This window comes from Podarcis cretensis (genome assembly GCF_951804945.1).
Source record: "Podarcis cretensis genome assembly, chromosome: 9".
In the NCBI taxonomy this organism is placed as follows: Eukaryota; Metazoa; Chordata; class Lepidosauria; order Squamata; family Lacertidae; genus Podarcis; species Podarcis cretensis.
Genome location: NC_137178.1, coordinates 24131783 through 24153904, shown reverse-complemented (window position 1 = coordinate 24153904; position 22122 = coordinate 24131783). Strand labels below are relative to the sequence as shown.

Genomic DNA, 22122 nt, shown 5'->3' with positions numbered 1-22122 from the left:
ACTCATCAATAAAGACACACATGTTTACAGTTTCGGTGGGCTAAATTTACATGTCAAATTAAGGAGGCCAGACTCAGAAGAGTCAGCAATCCGATGACAGTATGTGGTTCCTCTTCTTTTCCCACATGAAGCCTCCTGTTGAAAAATATGTTTGGTTCTCCCTGTTCATTTGGAGATGGAGTGGAAATATGTAGTGTTGCTTGCATAGAGCAAATTATTCTGAAAGAATCACTTGGGGAAGAGCAACAGCACCTGGTGTTCATGACTCTGCATTTCCTGCAGATCTTTAGCGTTGTTCCTGGGGCTTTTGGAGCCAGTATGAAAAATGGTGCTTTTTTTGTTATGGAAGTAGCTTATCTCACAGTCCATGTAACAGTTGCCATATCAAGTAATTCCTCCTGAGTAAACTTTAGTCACATTTGCATTTTGTTCTCTTAAGATTTTTTTTTTAAAAAAAATTATATCCCACCCTCCCCAGCCGAAGCCGGGCTCAGGGCGGCTAACAACACTAAAATGGTGCAACATTATAAAAATTAATTAAAATCAAAATTGATGGCAACCATAAACTAAGGTTCTGTAAAGATTGCCAAAGGAGGGAGTCAGGCTGCGCCCTGACCAAAGGCCTGGTGGAACAGCTCAGTTTGCAGGCCCTGTGGAAAGATGTCAAGTCCTGCAGGGCCCTTGTCTCTTGTGACAAAGCGTTCCACCAGGTTGGAGCCGCAGCCGAAAAAGCCCTGGCTCTAGTTGAGGCCAGCCTAACCTCTCTGTGGCCTGGGACCTTCAAGATGTTTTTATTTGAAGACCGTAAGTTCCTCTGTGGGGCATACCAGGAGAGGCGGTCCCATAGGTACGAGGGTCCTAGGCCGTATAGGGCTTTGAAGGTTAAAACCAGCACCTTAAACCTGATCCTGTACTCCACCGGGAGCCAGTGCAGCTGGTATAGCACCGGATGAATGTGATCTCGCAGCGAAGACCCCGTAAGGAGTCTCGCCGCGTCATTCTGCACCCGCTGGACTTTCTGGCTCAGTCTCAAGGGCAGCCCCACGTAGAGCGAGTTACAATAATCCAGTCTGGAGGTGACCGTCGCGTGGATCACAGTGGCTAGGTCAGGGCGAGAGAGGTAAGAAGCCAACTGCTTAGCTTGGCGGAGAGGAAAAAATGCCGCCTTTGTTATAGCTGCAATCTGCGCCTCCATGGAGAGGGAGCTATCGAAGATTACACCCAAACTCTTAACGGACAGTGCTGGCACTAATTGCACCCCCGCAAGAGATGGGAGTTGCCCCCTCAATCCCATATCGTCCTGTCCCAGCCAGAGGACCTCTGTCTTCGAAAGATTTAACTTCAACCAGCTCCCACGTAACCATCCAGCCACAGCTTCCAAGTATCTGATCAGTGTGTCTGGGGCCGAGTCAGGATGGCCATCCATCAACAGATAGAGTTGGGTGTCATCAGCATACTGATGGCAGCCCAGCCCAAAACTCCGGACAAGCTGGGCGAGGGGGCGCATAAAGATGTTAAAAAGCATCGGGGAGAGTATCGCACCCTGGGGCACTCCACACACCAAGGAGTGGCGCGATGACAATTCCCCCCCAAGTGCCACTCTCTGTCCCCAACCAGAGAGAAATGAGCGCAGCCATTGAAGGACTGTGCCCTGGATCCCCACGTCGGCAAGGCGGTGGTCCAGGAGTTCGTGATCAACCATGTCGAAGGCTGCTGACAGGTCTAGAAGAATCAGCAGCCCCAACCCGCCTCGATCCAGCTGCCTGCGTAGATCATCTGTGACCAGAGCTGTCTCGGTCCCATGACCAGCACGGAAGCTGGACTGGAATGGATCCAGAGCCGATGTTTCATCCAGAAACCTACCAAGCTGTTCAGCAACCGCTCTCTCAATCACCTTACCCAGGAATGGAAGATCTGGAATGGAAGGGATCTAATGATGTTTTCTTTAAAAGCGGGCGTACCACTGCCTCCTTCAGTTCCCCTGGGAATGTCCCGGTGCCAAGGGACAAATTGATGATATCCCCCAGGGGGGCCCGCACCTCGTTTGGACACGCTCTAATCAGCCAAGACGGGCACAGGTCGAGAGGACAAGTGGTGGGCTTTCCAGCTCGGAGGAGTCTGTCCACATCGGCTGGGGATATCCGGTCAAAGTGGTCCAATACTGGACCCGAGGACAGTCGAGGGGCCTCCAGTTCCTTTATTGTATCCAAATTGGCAGGGAGGTCATGGCAGAGCAACAGGACCTTCTCCGCGAAAAAGCTCGCAAATGCCTCACAGCTGTGTGTCAAATTGTTATTTAAATTTGGCTGTCCTTCGAGGGACGTTAAAGACCGAATTATACTAAATAATTGCGCTGGGCGAGAGCTAGCGGAGGCAATGGAGGCCGAGAAGTAGGACTTCTCGGCCTTCATTGCCATCTCGTAGGTTTTCATAAAAACCCTATAAGATGTTCTTGAAGCTCCGTCACAGGCACCCCGCCATACTCGCTCTAGCCGTCTGACGTCCCGCTTCATTTTCCAGAGCTCCTCGGTAAACCAGGGAGCCTGGTTTCTGCGGGGTCGCAGAGGGCGCTTAGGTGCTATCTCATTGATGGCTGCCAGGAGCTGGGTATTCCAGCCCTCAGCAAGCTCAGTCAATGAGTCGCCAGGGGGAGAAAGGTCCCGCAAGGCTTGACGGAATCTATCAGGGTCCATCAGCCTCTGCGGGCGAGCCCAAATCGGCTCACCACCTAAGCAGGGGGGGGGCATGGAACTTCAATCCTGGCTTTCAGAGCTTAGTGATCAGACCATGGCACCTTCATCGAAGGAAACATGATCACATCTATACCGACACCTGCTTGATGTGTGGGGCCCGAAACAAACTGGGAGAGCCCTAGTGTCGCCATGGAAGACACCAGGTCCAGAGCCTGTGAGGAGGGAGTGGCATCAGCATGGATGTTGAAGTCCCCCAATACCAAGGCCCAGCCGGCCACCGCCTCCAGCAGGCCTGACAGGGTGGCTGCTGGTGCGCTAGGTGGCCGGTACACCAGCCAGACAGACAAGCTCACCTCGGAGCCGCACACTAGGCCAATACATTCAATGCCGGGGATCGATGGCGATGGTAGAGCCCTGAAAGAACAATCTTCCCGGATTAATAATGCCACCCCTCCCCCCCCGGCCCACAGTCTGTGACTGGTGGAGGACAGAGAATCCCGGGGGCACCATCTCTCGTAAGGTAACAGTTTCCCCTTCGCGCACCCAGGTCTTCACGCACCCAGATGAATGCTTCAGTTTTACAATGATGTTGTCAGGGCTGGATACTGAAATATCATGATATTTTTTTGGGGGGGGTGGACTGCTTTCACAGAATGTAAATAAATTTGATGAATAAATAAAATAAAAATAAATAATCATGAGTAGTGGAAAGTTATACGCATCCTAGAAGGTTGTCCATTGCTCAGTGTGCTACTGATACTTTAACATCTGTGGTCCTCCAGGGCCTTTTGGTTTTCAAATAGGCTCAGTTCATATATAACAATCTTAGGCTGATAAAATCATGGTTTTATGAACCTGAGTCAAAGTTGTTGGACTTCTTCGCTCATCTACCTGGCTCGAGTGCTTTGATCCTCACTTATCAAACCACAGTTTCCTGTGACATCTGAACTTGGAAACTGTGGCTTACTTGCAGATTATAAACCAGGATCTGGCTGTGGTTTAATAGTGAGTGATCACGATGCCTGAAAAATGGCTGGTGTTGCTTTCATTTCAAGTAGTTACTGGAACCAGATGCCAATGCCAGAGTCATTGGGTAAATGGGACTTCCCCTTTCTCTCATATGGAGGGAAAGGAAACATCATCTGGTGTGATGCCGAATCTCACATAGACTGTCTTATTATTGCTCTTTATAAGACAGTTTGACAGCTTTTTCTCCCTTCAGTTGACAAGTGGGGCACAATTGCTATCATTAAATAAATAAATTCCCATTGTCAATCCCCTAGAGCCTTCATAAGTCACCACAGCCATTTCAAGGAATACTATGAAGAGTTGTTACAAATTCATTTTCACTTATTGCCAGCTGCCCTAGAGGCCCGTTATCAGGCAGAAATACATAGTTTTAAATAAATTAAGAAATCCCGTTCTCCAAAAGGACAATCTGTCTCCAGCTTAAGTGTTTCTGGTGAAAGTCAGTCCTGGAACATATTAAAGTTGTCGTTTTATAGCACAAACTCTGCTTTTGTTCTTTTGCTCTGTCTTTCTTAAACAAAACCACTTCTGGCTTCCACAAATTGAAGAAATGGACAGACACTGGTATTAACCATATAATTTTTCTGCTAAAACTCAGCGAAAGGTCACCTGAATGAATTATTCCTCAAACTCCCCCTCTCCCATCTTTTAGACATAAAACCATTTGTTTGCCAACACGTCTCTTTTCCTCCTTGCTATTCATTGTGTCTTGATGGGATTGCACCCAAGTGGCTCTGCTCCATAAATATGTTCGGAACAAGCATAAAAGCTCAATTGTCAAAAAAAGAGAGAGAACTTTGCAAAATATTTATTTTCAAGCAACATTTTTCATCTGGTTGTTTTTGCTCTTCGTTTCCCCGCCACTTGAAAAATCATGGGGAAACTTATTGAGAGAATTGAGACATATGCCCAAAATGTGCCATGGTCAAAATGGGGGATGATAGCAGAGACTCACGTGCACATACTACTCTCAATGTCCCCGTATGCATTTGCCCTTGTGTGCATCAGCCTTGACCCTCCCACTTTCTCATCTACAGGGGTCTTTTATTCACATGGAATTCTCCATGCATTAGGGGACTAATAACAATAATAATAATAATAATAATACTTTATCTATACCCTGCTCATCTTTTAACTGCCTGCTAAAAACATTTTTATGCCACCAAGTCTATGCAGGCAATTAAGAGTCCATTTCCAACAATGGTTTATTGATGCATGCTTTTAACTTTTCAATGCTTTTCTGCTTTTAATTTGTTTTTGACTTTTTATGTTTTGTTGTATAGCTTTTATCGTTTAAATGTTGTATATGCTTTGTGATTTAGCGGTGTGTGTGTGTGTGTGTGTGTACACACACACCATACTTTTCTGTGTATAAGACTAGGGTTTTTTTACTTTAAAAGAAGGTTAAAAATCTGGGGGCATCTTATACACGGATAGTGCATATGCCCATTTTCTAAATTTGGGGTACCCAAAAGTAGGGGACGTCTTATATACAGAAAAATATGGGTATTCAAATTAGATTGAACCTAAGGTAGCAGACAACTCTCTCCATATTTTGGTAGACAGTCACTTCATTTACACTAACTAGATCCTCAGTTCTAGCAAATCGGGTCTAGTTAATTATAGAGACTGACATAGATGCAACAGTTTTACTGACTCATTGGAGATATACTGTAGCCCCAAATGTTGAAGCAAATAAAGAAGAGCTCGCAAAGAGTCCACGTGACATTTTTGAAGGGTACAGTCCAAGGAAATGTAAGCCCAGGGTCATCCCAAATATTAGCGATATGGGCTTGGGCTGCAAGTTATATCTGAAGAGGACGTAGCCCATAAATAAAAAGGGAAGACAACTGAGAGAACTGGGAGCTAATTTGGTGGCAGCAAACTAGATTTAGGCAACAATCCAACCAGTTTCTAAGGAGTAAATCCCATTGTATTCAATGGTCCTGATTCCCAGGTTCATGGGTTAGAATAGCAGCATTACAGCACACGTCCACTCAGAAATAACTCTAGTTGAATTCAGCGGAGCTTCCTTTCGGGAAAGTAAGGTGAGGAGTGCAGCCCTAGCAAACCTCATGAACATATGAAATTGGCTTATGGTGGGTCAGACTATAGTCCATCTAATCAGTCTGGCTTACTCAGACTGGCAACGCTTTCTATGGGCTCTTTGTCTGCAGGTTGCTGGAGATTCAGTATCTGCTTTGTCACTGAGCTGTAGGCCCTCTGGAGAGCTCAGAGAAAGCACAGAGATTGCTCCATAATGTGCTCAGAACTGAGTTTTGTGCTCCTGATAAAACAGAGCCCTCAAGGTCCTCGCAGTGCATCAGTTGCAAGTAATTACAGAAGCTTAATTTATCCAAATTGATCATTATGGCTTATGCTTTTAATAAAACCCAAACCCTCCAGCCCTTCGTTTTTATTAACGGCAAACTCCTCTTGAAGTCACGACCACCACCACGTTCACTGCAGCCGAAGCAAGGAAACAGGTCTAAATCTTACATCTCTGAACAGAAAATCAAACCCCAGTGATGTTATTTGAACCTGGCAAAGTCACTTTGAATTAAAATCCTTTTTATGTTCCGATAACCATCTTACTTTCTGGAAAGATAGAGAGTACGAAAACATTAAATAATCTATTCAATCAAAAAATCACGTTTGCTCATATTTACCTTATTGGAAAATATTTTGAAGACCATATGGGAAGCAGCTGATTAATTTCATAAGTTATTATTTAATGTGGCTCACATTAAGGTCTTAAGAGTTCCCTTCTGAAAATGTGTATGCACCCTCTAAGCCTAAAATAAGGTATTTCCTGTCAATTTCACTTTAAATTAGAGACAACAGCCAATTTCCTTCCATTTGCTAGCCTGAAATATTCCTGCAATTACTACATGCAAGCACCAGTGAACTGAAATCGTAAAATATATTCTGCATGTGAAGTGAAATGAGGCCACCAAAGGAAAGATGAATCAATGTGTTGCTCTTGTTCAGCCAGAGATGGGGGAACCAATTTTGTCCAGGACTGGACAACTGGCAACTTCAATTGGACAGCAACAGTATTTAAAACGAGTGTAAAATATGGGCTTGTATTCACACACACAGTAAGCACCTTGTCTCCCCACTCACATGCATTTTATGCATTCTCACTGTCAAGCAGCAGTAGCAGCAGTATTTAAAAAGGGACAACAACAAGGAATTCATTGGTGGAGAAGATGGTTTTAGAAGGTTGGAAGGGCCAGCGCAGCTGTCACTCTGTGCTCTGGCAGTTTCACTTGCTCTGACCTATGACTTCACAATACCTGCATCATATATATATATCTACATCTATATTCTCAGTTGTTCCAGCTACAATTGGCTCAAGACATCTAGTGCTTTGCAGGTCAGTTTGAGAAGTCTGCACACTCTCTATGGGTGGATGGTAACCTTTTTGATTTTTATTTCTGCAAAACTGACATCTGGTAGTGTGATTGCACTAAGTCTTCCATCTGAACTTGGCCAATAAACAGCTTCTCAAAACCTTGCTGTACATTGCTCAGTTCCTAGACTTAAGTGTCCTGCACTCAGCATTTCTTAGGTTCTGTTGCACTATGATTTTATCCATTTTTTAAATTTAAAAAATCATAATTGTGTTTTAATGTTGTAACCCACCCTAGAACCTTGGGGTGGAGGGTGGGTTAATAATAATAATAATAATAATAATAATAATAATAATAATAATAATACAGAATTCTATACCTCAGCCGGGGGCCTCCTCATCATAGAAGCCACTCAGAGTTGCTGGGGAAACCCAGTCAGATGGGTGGGGTAAAATCACCATCATCATCATCAACTACATCAGGAAAATCACAAGTTGCAAGGATTAGCAGTTTCATGAGGCATCAGAGGCATAGCTAAGTGTGAGCTATGACACTGAGCCAACAAGCAATACTACTGGGAGGACAGGTCAGGACCAGCATTTAGCTGGAGTCCCCAGACTGGTAAGCAAATGGGCACACCTTCTAGTGGGCTCGCTAGGTGAGGTTTGTGTGTACTCGTGTTGGTGTTTCCTTGTCCTAGCTGACAGAGGTGCGATGGGTGCCATCCCTCCACCAGATATACTCCCTGCCGCCTAAAGGGAGAAATTACTGTATTTTTCCATGTATAAGATGACCCCTATTTTTTTAACCCAAAATTAAGAAATTAAGTTGTTTAGCTTTTGGGGGTGGGGGAGGTCACTTCCACCAATCGCTCACCCGCCTGCCTGCCACTGCCGATCACTTGCCACAGCCACTGCCAATCACACACCTTGCCACAGTCGCCAACTATCTGCCCGCCCGCCACCACCAGCAGCCCATCTACCCACTTGCCACAACCGCCAATCGCCTGCTCGCCTCGCCACAGCTGCCAATCGCCTGCCCAATTGCCGCAGCCACATCCAATCGCCAGCAGGCCTTGCCACAGCTACCAATCACCCACCCAGTCGCCACTGCCAATCTCCTGCTTACTGCTGTCATTAATCACACATTCCCCCTCTGCATTCATTCTCCATGTATAAGACGACACCCAATTTTTGCCTTTTTTTTTTTATAGCAAAAAGCATCGTCTTATACAGGGAAAAGTGCACTACTTTGTAACTGTGTAGTTGGAGAAACTAAGGAGGCATGTCTGCAAGGGAGGTAACAGGAGGCACTTCTAAAAGTTTGCCTGAGCCTTCTCTGGGGGGCAGGTAACCACCGTCTATCCTACTGAGACCCTCCCCAGGATCAGACATCTATTGGAGTTCAGAAACCACTATCCCAACCCACTGGGATTCCTCCTCATGGTCTGCCCACCGCCTCCATGACACCTCAGAGGGACTTGTAAACACCCCTGATTTTCATCTTCCTTGAGTGATTGTGCCTTGAATTCTGCTAGTGCCTCTTACTTGCCTGAATAGAAGATAAAGAGGGAGTGTAGCAATGTGCCTATCGTACAAAACAAGAAGCAAAAATAACCATTTACAGTCATTGGTTCAACCACTTTTGCTGCTAGCCTTGTCCACCTCTAGCATGTGCCCACCCCCATCCCCTGGTATACAACCCCTTTAGACCTTCAGTATTCTTGTGCTTTCTTCTTCATTCCCTACCAGTTATGTGACCCTTCTGATAGCATTGCTTCTTGGACCACTGGGGAAAGTCAAGGTCACACCAAGGTCAGCCATCAAGGAATTCCCTGCCCCAAGTGTGGGACAAAATAGATTCAGAACAATCTGGATTTAAGCAGGTTTGTGATGACTTTTCTGAATCAAGACCTGAAGGAGGGATAAAGATCCTAAAGGACAGAACACTTAGGTGCAAAAGAAAAGCTATCCATCATATTTCAATATTTTGGCTCACCTGTATGATAAGCCTCTGGCAAAGAGCAGTGACATGTCACTAAATGTGTTTCCTATTTTGCTTTAGAGCATCAAGCATTTAGACTAATTTTTCTTGACATTTCCCTCTTCGTATCATTACCATTTTTTTCATCAAAAGAGAAAAATGCAATAATATAATAGATCCCCATGAGACACATTTTTCCACTGTGAAGAATTTATATTGAGAGCCTTGTCTAATACAAAACAGAAAAAAGAAGACAACATAATACAAATCATGTCTCTCACTTTCCCTCCCATCCAAATTTTTCTCTCCCTCTTCAAAGTATTATGATATCTATCCAGGCATATCATGAGATTGCAACTGTACTTGCAATTAGCTCTCATCTTGTAATGCTTTTGTTTTTTGCTTTTTATATAAACAAGGTTTGGGAAAATATTAAAGATTCCTCATCTCTAACCTCAACCCTCTTGCAACAAATTTTGGGGTGAAGGTGGGAAATATCAGTGAATATTTAATAAGTTCATTGTACCCGTGAGTTTATTTTTCTAAACACACATCCTTAATAAATTAAAAGATTGTCACTTTTTTCATTGGTTGAAAGCTACAATTTGAGTGCAAATCTCATTAGCTGGGATATTTTCTTTGGACAATATAATACAGCATACTCACACTGCAGAATATTAACTACATAAGGTTAAGAACCCCTTACTCCATCCATGGAGATGTCTCTCAGGAAGAATATCATGGAGAAGGGGCAATTCAGTCGAAGAAGTAGTTACCAACAACCAACAACAAAACTCTTAGAAATAAGAACCTAGATTCAGCCTAGGTTTTGCAGATGCATAGTTTTATTTTAGAGTTTTTCCCTCGCATACAGCTACAGTGGTACCTTGGGTTACAAATGCTTCAGGTTACAGACGCTTCAGGTTACAGACTCCACTAACCCAGAAGTAGTACCTCTAGTTAAGAACTTTACCTCAGGATGAGAACAGAAATCCTGCGATAGCGGTGCAGAAGCAGTGGGAGGCTCCATTAGCTAAAGTGGTACCTCAGGTTAAGAATAGTTTCAGGTTAAGAATGGACCCCCCAGAACGAATTAAGTTCTTAACCAGAGGTACCACTGTATACACAGACTATTGTTACTTCTTCCAGAATTCCCACTCTCCTTTCCACTTACAGCAAGTTCTGGGATGCACTAATTTGTGCTTAGCTCAGAGCATTTTGAATTTCTAGCTTGGATCAAGGAATAGATCAGCCATCATGGTTGCATTTGCATCCCTCTCCATCCCTTCCAGAAAGGACAGCCAGTTTCTCTGGGACTGCAAAACTGAAGGGAAGCATACTCTGGTCCTATTTTCCATAAGTACCCCCTGCTTCCCAGAAAGAACACAATGACCAGGGGAAACGGCTCAGGACTGCAATACCTCAAGGACCGCCTCTTTCCATATGAACCTACCCAGACCCTGAGATCATCTTCTGAGGCACTTCTTTGTGTGCCTCCTCCTCCAGAGGTCCAGAGGGTAGTAACATGAGAACGGGCCTTCTCTGCAGTGGCTTCCCATCTGTGGAATGCTCTCCCCAGGGAAGTTCTCCTAGTGCCTTCATTATACACCTTTAGGTGCCAGGAAAAACATTCCTTTTAAACCAGGCCTTTGGTTGATTTGACTGACATCCTATACCCTTTTAAGATGTGTTGGGGGAGGGCTGTTATTGGGTTGTTGTTGATTTTATTTTGATTATGTATTATCTGGTTTTATATTCTGATTTTATTCTGTGAACCACTTTGAGACCTGCGGGTATAGGGCAGCATATCAATTCAAGAAAGAAAGAAAGAAAGAAAGAAAGAAAGAAAGAAAGAAAGAAAGAAAGATGGACTCATCAAAGAATGGCCCTACCATCAGGTAAAGTGAGATGCTGCCCCCTGAGGCAGATGTTGTGGAGCACAGAGTAGGTAGGGCAGTATGTGCCACATGAGCTGCCCTTCACCCCCTAAGTTAGCACATTGCCCTCAAGTACAGCAGAAGCTGCTGGTCTGTCCACAGTGAACATAAGAATATATAGGATATTGCCTTATACCAAGTCAGAGCATTGGTTCACCTGGCTCAATATTGCCCACATTCACTGCCAGTGGTTCTCTAGGGTTCCAAACCTACCTGGAGGTGCCTGCGATTGAACCTGCAAAGCAAATGGTCTACCACTGGGCTATACCTTTTGCCTTGCACACTCTGGCTCCATCCATCAACAAAGTGTTGAAGTAAGATTTAAGTGCCCTGTTCCAGCTGGTTTCTGTACATGGAGGGAGGGACCCATCTCGCCCTTTGCTTCATGGAGCTGACTCTGGTCCCATCCATCTGCTGCAGGGATCTTGCTTCTCCACCCCTAGAAAGAACATTCTGTTCCAATTGCTAGATACTATGAGACTGTGGATATGAAGGAAATCACACTCCGGCCCTATTCAACAGCCAACAGGATGAGGAGTGCCAGGTTGTGTGGGTTTGCGGTTTGTGTGTGTGTGTGTGTGTGTGTGTGTGTGTGTGTAAGCTATTCTTGAGAATCACTCAACTGAAAAGTGGGATAGAAATCTTCTAAATAACAGTTGAGACTGGTCAAACCCAACAGGCTCAAAAGGCATTACTAGTGGCTATCTAGGGACTATGTGTGGGCTAAATAATGGGGGCAATTTCTCCCCTTATTTGCAGCCTTTCCCCTGACTTATTCCATGCAGTTTTGTGGTTAGAGTGTAGTACTAAGATCTGGGAGACCAGGTTCAATCTCCATTTCGCCGTGAATCTCAGTGGGTGACCTGGGTGACCACTGTCTCTCAGCCTAATCTTGTTGTTGTTGTTTAGTCGTTTAGTGATGTCCAACTCTTCGTGACTCCATGGACCAGAGCACGCCAGGCACTCCTGTCTTCCACTGCCTCCCGCAGTTTGGTCAAACTCATGTTAGTAGCTTCAGGAACACTGTCCAACCATCTCGTCCTTTGTTGTCCCCTTCTCCTTGTACCCTCCATCTTTCCTAGCATCAGGGTCTTTTCCAGGGAGTCTTCTCTTCTCATGAGGTGGCCAAAGTATTGGAGCCTCAGCTTCAGGATCTGTCCTTCCAGTGAGCACTCAGGGCTGATTTCCTTCAGAATGGATCGGTTTGATCTTCTTGCAGTCCATGGGACTCTCAAGAGTCTCCTCCAGCACCATAATTCAAAAGCATCAATTCTTTGGCGATCAGCATTCTTTACGGTCCAGCCTAATCTACTTCTCTGTATTGTTGTAAAGATAAAAGGGAGAGGGGGAGAACCATACACACCACTTCAAGCTCCTTGGAGAAAAGGTGAGCTCTAAATGTAGTCATACTAAATCCCTTCCCATTGGTTATATAGAAAAGAGGCATCATTTGGAGAAACTGTTTAGGAGGAAACGCAATTGTCTTCCACCCAAAACAAGATGCTGGCCCTGGGCATCCTCAGTTGTTTAAGACTACCCACTGGCCTGAGATTTAAATCAGGGATTTCCAGTGCAATTCAATAGTCCTGGAATATCTTGCAGCCTAGAAAAATCTGTTCCCACATGAGCTTTCTTGGGCTTATTGAAGATCATGCTGCAATAAATTTGTCAGACTTTAAGGTGCCACAGCCTCTCTGATGTCTTAATGTCATTAAGACATTATTAAGATTATGGCAATAATCTCACAGCCTTAATGTTCTTATAGGCCTGCATTTCATCAAAATCATCAGGGCCTTCATCATGTTCAAACTGCTAACTTCATTTGGATCAAATCATTACTGAAAGAAATCTTTTTTAAAACTCCATAATGGAATCCAGAGGTTCACGATGAAAGTTTTTTGTGTCTGTGTGTTACCTTTCGGAACTGATGGGGAAATAGTTCTCCCTTGGGAGCCCCAATTGAGAGGTAATGGGGAGGACACGGGTCTTTCTGCTTCTCAAAAGCAAACAAACCAAACAAATAGCCTTACATTAGCGCTCTTCCTTCTGGCTGTGGAAATGAAGCCATTTATCAGCCTGCTGAATGTGATCTGTTTCTCCTTTGTAAACCTTTCAACACAAGACACATTTGGCTGGGCTCCTCCCTGTCCCTTGGGAGAGTCGTCTGGAATACAACCACATTACCAGCAGGATTAAACCACCACTTGTAAAGAAATGGATCCATTTTCATTTGGTTCCTTTAAAAACTTTTAAACAGCCTAGAGCTGTCCTCATAAAAACACACATACAAAATGGAGCATTTTTGCATGTTTCTCAGGCTTTACAAGTCCATTTGAAAAGAAAAATGACCAGTTTGGCTTTTAGAATTTAAGTGTGCTGCAGGCCGGAATGTTACTACTGCTATCCTTTTGAACAAAACTACCAATAGTAGTATAGGGACGTGGGTGGCACTGTGGGTTAAACCACAGAGCCTAGGACTTGCCGATCAGAAAGTCGGCGGTTTGAATCCCCGTGGCAGGGTGAGCTCCCGTTGCTCAGTCCCTGCTCCTGCCCACCTAGCAGTTCGAAAGCACGTCAAAGTACAAGTAGATAAATAGGTACCGCTCTGGCGGGAAGGTAAACAGCGTTTCCATGCACTGCTCTGGTTCAGCTTAGTCATGCTGGCCACATGACCCGGAAGTTGTACGCCAGCTCCCTTGGCCAATAAAGCGAGATGAGCGCCGCAACCCCAGAGTCGGTCACAACTGGACCTAATGGTCAGGGGTCCCTTTACCTTTACTTACCAATAGTAGTAGTAGTAGCAGCAGCAGCAGTAGTAATTTTATTTGTACCCTGCACATCTGACTGGGTTGCCCCAGCCACTCTGGGCATTGAGTTTAAGAACTAACTTTCAAAACATGGTTAACAGTGATAGGGCTGCCATACGTTTGGATTTTCCTGGACATTACTGGGAATTAGACATTAGGTGGAAGTGATGTCCAGGGGAAATTTTCTTAAGCCGTAGAACCTAGAAAAATGTGAAGCACAGAGCTAAGATCCAGCCATGGACAAAATGCATCACCTAGGCTAAGTGACACAGATGGCGGCAACATTGTTGGGCTTTCAGCACACACTAAAGACTTTGTTTTCCCATGCTTTCAAAGGCCAGATTTCATTTGATTTCATTTTTTTTCACCCTCTAATATTTCTGCATTGTTATTGCTTTGTTGTTGGCTTTTCATTGTGATTTCACTATTTTTTTGTAACATTATATGTCTAAGAAGGCCTTGTTTTCCATTTTATAATTAATAATAATATTATTATTTGTACCCCGCCTATCTGAATGGATTGCCCTGTTTTCATTTCATGCAGCATTGTTCCAGTGCTGCTGCAGTTGGTCTTCCACCAAAAATGAAGGTCTCACTGTGGCAAATGACATAACTGTTAAGTTGTGGGTTGACATAGCAGACGACACAACGATTTCTCCAAGTAGCTCTTTATTTTGTAAGCTGGAATAGAACTGACTGCAAACAGCTCAGCCGGCCTGCTTTTATAGGCAGCCGGCTGTCAACATTGTAGCAACAACAGCCCAGAGTTCCCGCCTAAAATAACTGACGTGGACCTGAGTGAAAACTATCTACAGACCTGAGTGAAAACTATATACAGTATCCCCCTGCTGGCCAAGGGTGAAACTTCACTACATAACAATAACTTAAGTAATTTACATAATTAATCACATAAATTAAATTGTCATTACATTATTCCATTCATTATTCCATCCATATTCATTGCAGTGCAAAGGAAATGCAATGCAAAGGGATGGTGAGAGAAATAATCAATTATGTATCTTTTGCTGACTGAATGCATCAACAACCATGAAATCACAGTTGCTGAATTAATTTATGTTCTGGATATGGGATGAATAGGTGTGTATCAGCAATTTGCACTCCCATTTCTTTTTTTGTTAGAATTCTTCAACATCCCTACTCTTATTGATACGTTTCCTTTGTTGTAAACCATTTGGAGGTCATTTTGACAGAGAAGGCAATAATAATAATAATAGTATTTAGACGCTGCCCATGCATTTAGCTTGCACACTTTCATCCTTACATGGCTGAAGGCAGACCAGTTGAAATTGCACAAGTTAACTCTAAGCAAGGCAGAGAGCTTGAAAGTTCTTTTAGCACTGGGTCCACTTGGGATTAACCAGCATGAAAAAGGCTTTTAAGCACTCCACCTTGCTTGGAGGGTGAAGCCCATTTTAGCCCATCAGCTCCCGGATGCTCTTGAGAGACCTCATGGGGCCATGACAGGATTGTCAAAAGCTAAACATTACCTGGTCATGTTTTAAATATTAAATGAATGCTATGAAAAGCTCTCTCTGTGTGTTTTGACCAATAAGCCATCTCACTAATAATATTACATTGGAAAATTCCATCAGTTCACAGACAGGCAAGTGCTCAACGTTTTTCTGGAGATAAATAGCCTGTGCTGAATGGCCCATTAATGGAGCATTCGTTGCCTCCACAACACTCCAAAGCTAGTAAACGGAATATGGGGTAATTCAAACCATACAGAAAATGCAGGCTTAAGCATTAAAAATGTTTCATTAGGATTTATGGTCAATGCACTTGGATACCCAATCTTCAATATGATAAACAACAACCAGCTACTTTTAATTTAGATGTGTCTAGGTGCCAAGAACAATGGGGAGGTGGGAGGAGGGGACCATTTCCGAGAGGCACACAACCTCCCAGAAACAAGTAAGATGACACTGGTAATTGATCCTGAAGTTATGTGGATTTTTTTTTTACAGTTTTACCATCCCATTATCCTCTGTTTGTTTATATTCCTTGCCACATTTTAACTAAAGCCTCTGCTGTGTGGGGAAGCTGCATGTTTGTTGATAGTGGCTGCATGGCGGTTACAGGGATACCAGATGTCTCTCATTTTCATGGATGCCCTTTAAGTTTTCTTTACTTTGGAATCGCACAGAGGGCGAAATGCACCTCCTCTTCCAGAACTCCTCTGCGTACATCGGGGATGGGAAAACTGAGGCCCAGGGGCCAAATGGCCCTCCATCTCTTTCTACCTGGCCCTTGGGCTTCTCCCAGCCCATACCCTTCACCAGCCCTGCTTTGTACCCTCCTTGAGCTTTGTTCTGTTTTGGGTTTTGTCCTTAGAATCATACAATAACAGCATCGTAGAGTTGGAAGATGGGTCAAACAGTCGTCTTGTCTAACCCCCTGCAATGCCTCCCTGGAATCTGTCCTTGAACTCTGATAGTGCTGTTTTCTTGCCTGGCTGGAGAAGAGATCAGGGTGTGAGAAACAGAAACTAGCCTACTTGTACAGAAGTAAAATTCACATTTGTTCTGCTGCCCACTTTTTCCTCTGGTCGCACCCACAAATGGCATGTGGCCCTCAGAAGTCTGGCTAGCAGAGAAAGCAGCTCTCGGACTGAGAAAGGTCGCCCACCCCTGGCACAGATGGCCAGAAAGTTTCATCCCATTCCCAGCATCCTCTATCACAGTGCAAGAGATCTTGGGGGCCACCCTCTTCAATGCCACTTGAGACCAACCTAATGTTCGGGTCAGTTCTGGGTCTCTTGGGCCACCAAAGAGGCCATTCTCTGTTTCCCATCCTCCTTGCCAATTGTATTTATACAAGCAACATTATTCCTATAAACACACCGTACAGAGTTTATACAAAGTTATGCTATGTCAAAATTTGAGCCGCTGAATCGTTTTGGGAAGGTTGCTTGCAAAAAAGAAAGCCATATAGGTTTGCTTAAAACCATAGTGTTAAAATAAAGTTGGCTTCCCATCCCACATTTAACCACGGCAATGAGTGGCCTGATTTTCAGGCATTTTAAGCACCCAGATACCCCTATAAAAAGGCTGGGGATCTTTTCCAAAGAACCTTTAAGCCAAAATGACTGTGGTTAAAAAGTGGAAATAATCTTCAACGTGGGATGGGGTTGGGGAATGCCTTTGTGTTCCAGGGGAAATGGGTTTCAATTTAAAAGTGTTCAGCTGACTTATACTTGGCTCATGCGTAACATCCATGGATTTTTCACCAAGACTGTGAAAGGGCAGCTAAGAATAGCTACACTAAATGTGTGTGTGATTAAATTGTCTTAATGAAAAATGATGGGGTTGTGGGGGTGCAAGGGCAGAATGCTGGCACAATTTCTGTTTGCAGAGCTGTCAAAAATCAGAAATAATTGCCTAATCCTACGAGAGACTGCTGGCAAATAAATAAAAAAGAAAGTGTGTTAGATGGGATGTAAACACTGCTAATGCACAGTCATGACCAGCACCATCATGCCGGAAGCTGGTCTACAACATTGTCCCACCAACAATTTGCTGTGGGTCAATGTTGCCATGCTAGAAAATGCTACTGGATTGGCTCTAGAGTTAAGACATGTATGGATGGGAGAGTAACTAATTCAAGTTGCATTTTGATGCCAGCAAACCTCACATTTCCTGAATTAATATGTAAACCAGAATGCAACTAGCTATGCTTTGGAATTCACACTTCTCCCAATTTTGTGAGGAACTTATCCAATCCAAAACTTTGCACACAAAAATGGATACAGCAGGGGGAAATGCAAACAAAAATTAATATACTGGTGATTTGTATGCTGCTTTGTCACACACACACACCCAAAAAAAAACATGTTCAAAGCAGCTTACAACAAAGCAAACAAATGCACTTCAAAATCAAACACCGTGTATTATGTTAAAGGAGATAATTTGCCAAAATCTGCGCATTAGGCAAAACCATGTACAAAATGCTTATGTTAGAAGAAACAGGTGCTGGAACTGTAGTTAGGATCACACTGCAACTTTGGTGCATTAATTTCAGTAGGTCTACTCTGCATGTAACATAGCCTCTGGCTTGTATCAAATCATGATGTTATTCACCACTTCATTTTGTTTTTCTTATGATTAAGTCGTATATGGTGTGTGTGTGTGTGTGTGTGTGTGTGTGTGTACTGGTGTGTGTGTGTAGGGGTGTGTGTAAAGGTGTTTACTCAGGAGTTGAATTCAGTGCATGCATTCTAACAAGTATGCAGAATATTGTATGATGAGCAAACCACACACTCATGCCTCCCCCCACCCCAATCCTTATGATCCTGTATGGATTATTGTGGTAAACATGACCAGATAATATTATATTATAATTCACATATTATTGGACCCAAGCTGGTAATCCTGTCTTTGGCATTTCCTTGTATCTGAGTGCTGCACCATTCTCTCTTAACCTGTTTTTAAGGCCCAGTATTTTTTTTTTTGTTTGGTTTCCGAGACAAGATTTGTGTGGATGTTATCTCACTTATTTATTGTTCCTTTGGCAGAAGTCCTTGATCTTTTGCCTCTTCTCACTCACAAGTGCTTTCAACAATAGATACTTGGCTGGAACCACTGGATGGAAGTCTGAAGTGCTGACTCTCTGAACGTTGGAGCCCAAAGGGCGGAAATAAAAGTTGTAAGCTCTGTTGAGAGGTAACAGACGATATCTTAATATTTCACTAGAGGCAGATTATAAGCCATTTATGCTGCAACCGTAGAAATTGATCTATGACATCATGTCTAAGACTTCAGATTGATCACTTTATGCTCTCAGCGTGTCACTCACTCTTTGAACAAAACCGATTGACAGCACCCTGGAATCAACAGACTGATGCCAATTGACACTTTATCTTTGTTAAGTACCATCTGTTCATCAAAAAGGACACTTGTGTTATGTTCACTGTAACCTTCTGTGTCTCAGAAGAACTTGGATTTGCATGCATTTTGTATCTTTTGGAATCAAAAGGACTTTCTGAATTCTTTCCCACTCATGTATGAGTAATAAAGATCCTTCAGATCAAATCCATTCCTTTTGCCGGCAGCCCAATTTTTAACTGAAGACAGAACATGGCACCATGATTAATTAGTTAATTCTTCATCTGGCAATGAATTCTTCAGAACGTACTCACTTTCCTTAGTCATATTGGCTGTTCAACTCCAGACATTCCTGAATGAAATGGATTATCTAGAGTGATTTTGGTCTGGTGCACAACCCTGTTTAGGGACTAAAACTACCTTGGTCACCTTGAGGGGGGAGTTTCACTAGGAAAGAGCCAGGGGGAGTACAACACAGCCCAAGACCTTTCAACTATTTTCAGAACTATTGACCTATCCTTCTGAACCAACTGTTGTGGATCAAAATGTGGAGGCACCATATTGTGGTGGTTAACGTAAGAAAATCCAGATAGTCCAGCACTCAGTTCTCAAACTGGTCAATCATATGCCATAGGAAGCCTGCAAGCAAGATCTAAGTGCAACAGTGTCCTCTCCACTTGAGCTTCTCAGCAACTGCTATTCAGAGGCATACTGCCCTCTGACAATGGAAGTACAGTGGTACCTCGGGTTAAGTACTTAATTTGTTCCATAGGTCCGTTCTTAACCTGAAACTGTTCTTAACCGGAAGCACCACTTTAGCTAATGGGGCCTCCTGCTGCCGCCGCACCGCCAAAGCACAATTTCTGTTCTCTTTTTTTTAAAAAAAAAATTATATTTATTACTTTTTAAAAAGGAAAAAGAGACAAGAGAGGGGAAAAAACAAAAAAACAAGAAGATCAAGAAAAAATAAAACAATACAATACAATATGTAAACCATACAAAACACAACCTTAACACATTATCTAACACAATGAACTAAACAAAACAAAACAAAAACAATTTAAAAACATACAACTTAATTCGTTCTGGAGGTCCGTTCTTAACCTGAAACTGTTCTTAACCTGAGGTACCACTTTAGCTAATGGGGCCTCCCACTGCTGCCATGTGATTTCTGTTCTCATCCTGAAGCAAAGTTCTTAACCCAAGGTACTATTTCTGGGTTAGCGGAGTCTGTAACCTGAAGCGTTTGTAACCCGAGGTACCACTGTAGTTGTATTTATCTCTGAGAAATGGGTTCCAGAAGCTGGTACTGTGGATCAATTGCATACTAATAATTTTTGTTTTTGTTTTTTTATAATTTTTTTATTAGTTTTCCAATTTTTAAAAGACACAACAAAAACAACATACAAACAAACACATAAATTCATAATTTCTTAACCTCATTTTCATAAGCCTCTTTTCTCGGACTTCCCCATACCTTCCCCTTTTTGCATCCTTTTTTTTTTAACAATTATTCAACAACCCTTTTAACCAATTAAATTTAAATTCATTCTCCTTTTCAATTTCACCCTAAGTCAAACAAAATTTACCGCTGTAATTCTACGTCTTCCTCTCCCTTAACATTTTAGCACTCCTCAATTTTATGGTAGCTCTTGAGATATATTTTAAACTTCTTCCAGTCTTCCTCCACAGTCTCTTTCTCTTGGTCACGGATTCTGCCGGTCATTTCTGCCAATCCCATAAAGTCAATCACTTTCGCCTGCCATTCCTCCAGCGTGGGTAGCTCTTGTGTCTTCCAATATTTTGCTAGAAGAATCCTTGCTGCCGTAGTAGCGTACAAAAAAAAATTTTTGTCCTTCCTCGGCACCAATTGGCCGACCATACCCAAGAGAAATGCCTCTGGTTTTTTATGAAAGGTGCATTTAAGTACTTTCTTAATCTCATTATAAATCATTTCCCAGAAGGCCTTAATCTTTGGGCAGGTCCACCAAAGGTGGAAGAAGGTACCTTCAGTCTCTTTACATTTCCAACATTTGTTATTGGGCAAATGATAAATTTTTGCAAGCTTGACCGGGGTCATGTACCACCTGTAAATCATTTTCATAATGTTTTCTCTTAAGGCATTGCATGCCGTAAATTTAATACCTGTGGTCCATAACTGCTCCCAGTCAGCAAACATAATGTCATGACCTATGTCTTGTGCCCATCTAATCATAGCTGGCTTCACTGTCTCATCTATTGTATTCCACTTCAACAGCAAGTTATACATTCTTGATACATTCTTAGTATTGGGTTCTAACAGTTCTGTTTCTAATTTCGATTTCTCCACCTGGAAACCAATTTTCCTGTCTTGTTTATAGGCCTCCATTATTTGAAAATAATGGAGCCAATCTCGTACCTTGGACTTTATTTTCTCAAAACTTTGTAGTTTAAATTCACCGCCTTCTTGTTCTAAAATTTCAGAATATTTTGGCCAATTAGTTCTCATATTAAGTTTCTTTACCTCCTTAGCCTCCATCGGTGAAAGCCACCTGGGAGTTTTATTTTCCAATAAATCCTTATACCGAATCCAAACATTATACAGTGCTTTCCTAACAATATGATTTTTAAAACCCTTATACACTTTAACCTTGTCATACCAAATATATGCATGCCAACCGAAACTATTATCAAATCCTTCCAAGTCTAGAATGTCTGCATTTTCAAGAAGTAGCCAGTCTTTTAGCCAGCAGAAAGCTGCCGATTCATAATACAGTCTTAAGTCCGGCAGGGCAAACCCCCCTCTTTCTTTGGAATCAGTGAGTATCTTAAACTTTATTCTGGGCTTTTTGCCCTGCCAGACAAATTTAGATACATCTTTCTGCCACTTCTTGAAACAATCCAGTTTATCAACAATTTGTAATGTCTGAAACAAAAATAACATTCTAGGCAATACATTCATTTTAATTACTGCAATTCGACCTAACAAGGAAAGCTTCAGGTTCAACCATATTTCTAAATCTTTCTTTATCTCTGTCCAGCACTTATCGTAATTATCCTTAAATAAGTTTACGTTCTTAGATGTCATGTTAATCCCCAGGTATTTTACTCTCTTTGCCACCGTTAACCCAGTTTCCTCTTGGAATCTCTCTCTTTCAACATTTGTTAAATTTTTTTCCAGTACCTTAGTTTTTTGTTTATTCAACTTAAATCCTGCGACCTGACCAAATACTTGAATTAATTCTAGGACTCTTTTGGTACTAGTGTCTGGCTCTTGCAAAGTCAATACTAAGTCATCTGCAAAAGCCTTCAATTTATAATGTCTGGCTCCGACCGCATACTAATAATTTTTGTTGTTGTTTAATAGACTGCTTCACAGCATATAGCCATCCAAGTAGGGTACAAGATAAAGCAGAATAAAGGTCTTAAAACAATAAAATCAATCCAGCAAACGACAAACAGTGAAACCACCCGTACAAACACCAAAAGCAAGT

The 22122-nt window shown here is 42.8% G+C and overlaps 1 long non-coding RNA gene across 1 annotated transcript; it reads left to right on the top strand.

Annotated features, from left to right (window-relative positions):
- The first annotated feature begins 7067 nt into the window (after positions 1–7067).
- Positions 7068–18856, top strand: LOC307223458. The gene is made up of 4 exons (XR_013842095.1): positions 7068–7101; positions 8830–8963; positions 10847–10959; positions 18340–18856. It is a non-coding gene; the product is annotated as an uncharacterized lncRNA (long non-coding RNA).
- Positions 18857–22122: the final 3266 nt, after the last annotated feature.